This window comes from Saccopteryx bilineata, chromosome 1 (genome assembly GCF_036850765.1).
Source record: "Saccopteryx bilineata isolate mSacBil1 chromosome 1, mSacBil1_pri_phased_curated, whole genome shotgun sequence".
NCBI lineage: Eukaryota > Metazoa > Chordata > Mammalia > Chiroptera > Emballonuridae > Saccopteryx > Saccopteryx bilineata.
The window spans coordinates 138,640,537-138,643,628 of record NC_089490.1 but is presented as its reverse complement, the minus strand read 5'-3'; positions in this window follow the sequence as shown (position 1 = coordinate 138,643,628).

The following is a 3,092-nucleotide window of genomic DNA, read 5'->3' as shown; positions in this document are numbered from 1 at the left end:
GGTCCCGATTTCTAATCCTGGTCAGGACTGGAGGTAAATGTTACCACCACTAGATGAAGCCTCAGCCTCAGCTGGTTATGTCTATCCTGATGATGTATATAGATATTTGACCATTTTCTTTTTAAAAGAGGCCCCCACAGAGGGTGATATACAATGCATCACAATGCATCACAATGTTATCTAAATTTAAAGCTCAAGTTTGCTGATCTTCCTTTGGACAGTTTTTGGTTATCTGTTGCCAACGAGTTCCCCATTCTGACCAACAAAGCTATTTTGACATTGCTCCCGTTTTCAACCACATATCTATGTGAGCTGAGCTTCTTAAGCTTGACTGCGATAAAAACTAAAAACAGAGAGAGACTGAGAACTGTTGAGGAAGAGCTTCGTGTGTGTCTTTCTACCATTTCTGGCAGGATATCCCTTTTGTGTTCATCGAAACAGGCCCAGGTTTCACACTAAGTGAGTATAAATACATTTAGAAACTATATTATTAACTATATGTATAATATGTACTGTGTTAGAGCATCATTTTGTGTCATTTTGGTAGGTGGTGTGCCCCAGGATTTTGTAAATGTAAAAAATGTGCCGCGGCTCAAAAAAGGTTGAAAATCACTGCTCTAGGGGACACAGTGCCTCACAATGCTTATTCATTTAGGATCTATTCTGAGTCCAGACAATGGTGTCAACTTCAAGTTGATATCTCAGTTTCTGCTTTAAGAGGTCATCCCACCACTCTATTAGGCTTGTAACACCTGAGGGTGCAGCAGGTGGTAGGACCAGTGGATCCCATGATCAAATGCCCACTGCCACTACTGTACTTGTTTATTTTTTTCCTTAGATTGCTTGGCCCAAGGCTGCGCTGGTTGGGATTTTATGTCTGCTGAAGATATCCTCTTTAATCCTAAGATAGTTGGGCTGGCCAAAGCCCTATGTTAGTTGTATTGAATCATTAACCACTCCAGGGTAAAAGAAGTTGAGAGTTGCCATCAAAGGCCTAATTCATCTCTTTAGCGTGGTGTCAAGTATGGGGCTCAGTTTTGACTTCTAAGGCTAGTTGGTTGGATATTCAGCAGCACCAGCAGCTAAATCAGCTTTGGTGATGGGACTGCCTCCTGTTGGGCCCATGAGAGCTTTCTTTTTTCTACCATGATTATCCCACTCATATGCCCATCATACCTGTACTAGGGGGCCATAACAAATACTGACTGAAGTAAATGACCAAGTCACTCTGTCTATTTGATTGCTTAGTGTCTTTCTCATCATGGGTGCCCTTGGTGGCTATTAGCCCATCATACTAAAATCTTTACACTCCATTCCTATTTATCCATCTAGGTGAGCTTCCTGAGATCTTGTTCCCAGTCTTTCAATCTTATTCATTTTAGGACTCTGGTCCAACTAGCCCATCCAATAAAGATGCCCTAAGTCTATAAATATTTTTACTTTGGGTCGTGTGTCTCTCCACAACATGGAAGGCAAGAGACATCATGCAAAGTCCAGATATTGGGAAGAGTTGTCCTCATTGCTGTCTTTCAGGATCACTCCTGATGGGGCTGTTGTGCAATTGCAGCCCATTTTCAGCTCATACTGACACGTGACCCATGTGTATATCAGGCTTAGACTGTTTCCTCCTCCGCTAGTGAGTATAAGGGAGCCCTCCCTTGATCTCTCAGCTACAGCAAAATAAGTATGACCTCTGGGACAGAGATATCAGTGCAACAATGGTAAATGAAATGAGAATTGAGATTATCTGTTCTTGTAGCTTACTTGCAGACCAGAGGTTCTTCTCACACCCAGATAAACCTCTTCCAGCTTACAAAGGATTGATGTTAGATTGGCCTGACTTTATAACTTTTGGATAGGACAGAGCCCAGCTCTGATGGACAGCTTCGGCCACATGGCCTCTTGATACCCATGCTCACATAATCCATTTTTAAAAAAGATTTTATTTATTGATTTTAGAGAGAGGAGAGAGAGAGAAGGGGTGGGGGGAAGAGCAGGAAGCATCAACTCATAGTAGTTGTTTCTCATATGTGCCTTGACCCAGCAAGCCCAGGGTTTCAAACCGGTAACCTCAGCATTCCATGTCGATGCTTTATCCCACTGCACCACCACAGGTCAGGCTCACACAGTCCATTTCTACTAGGGTGTTGTGGCAATCCAGGCCCTGCCTTTCAAATAAAATGTCCATTGCAGATAGCATGGTCTTGCTCCAAAACTCTAAGCATCACATTGTGATTCCTTTTTGGGGCTTGCTGTCAGCTTTAATGGATGTCTTCTTCAAACACAGAACCCGCTAATACCACAAGGTCTGCCAGGTTGTACGGTCAAGTGACAGGATGGTGCCTTACATCTTGGACCTGAGGCAGAGCCCTTTCTAAGCCTCACTTAGAGCTGGCCACCCTTCACATCCCCCAGTAAATAGGTCAGAGCAGTTTTCTGAGTATAAAGTATACTTAGAACTCAAAGAGACCTACCAAGCTCTTTTCTTAGTGGTGGGAGCTATGAAATGCCATAATCAGTCATTTATTTGGGGAGAATGTCTTTCTATGCCCTAGACCCCCTGGTTGGCAAACTGCAGCTCATGAGCCACATGCGGCTCTTTGGCCCCTTGAGTGTGGCTCTTCCACAAAATACCACATGTGGGCGCAACCTCGATAAGGAATGTATCTACCTATATAGTTTAAGTTTAAAGAACTTGGCTCTCAAAAGAAATTTCAATTGTTGTACTGTTGGTATTTGGCTCTACTGACTAGTGAGTTTGCCGACCACTGCCCCAGACCATTGGATGCTAAAAACTTTACTGTGTGGCAAGACTCTGAAACCATGGAGTTCACGCACACCCTCTGGAACACAAGTTATTATTTTTATTCTTATTTTCGGCAATCCAAACTTATTTTTCCGCTATGTTCCCTTCCCATCATTCTCCAACTGGCCCTTGCCTGCCTTTCTCCTATAATGAAGTTCCCACTTCTGTCTTGCTGACTTTTCTCTTGTTCCTGAAAGGTGCCATGCACCAGGCTTATACGATCTTCCTTCCTAGACTCTCAGCCTCATTGGCCCATTGTGAAGCTGCCTAAACTTGTCCTGTCCTC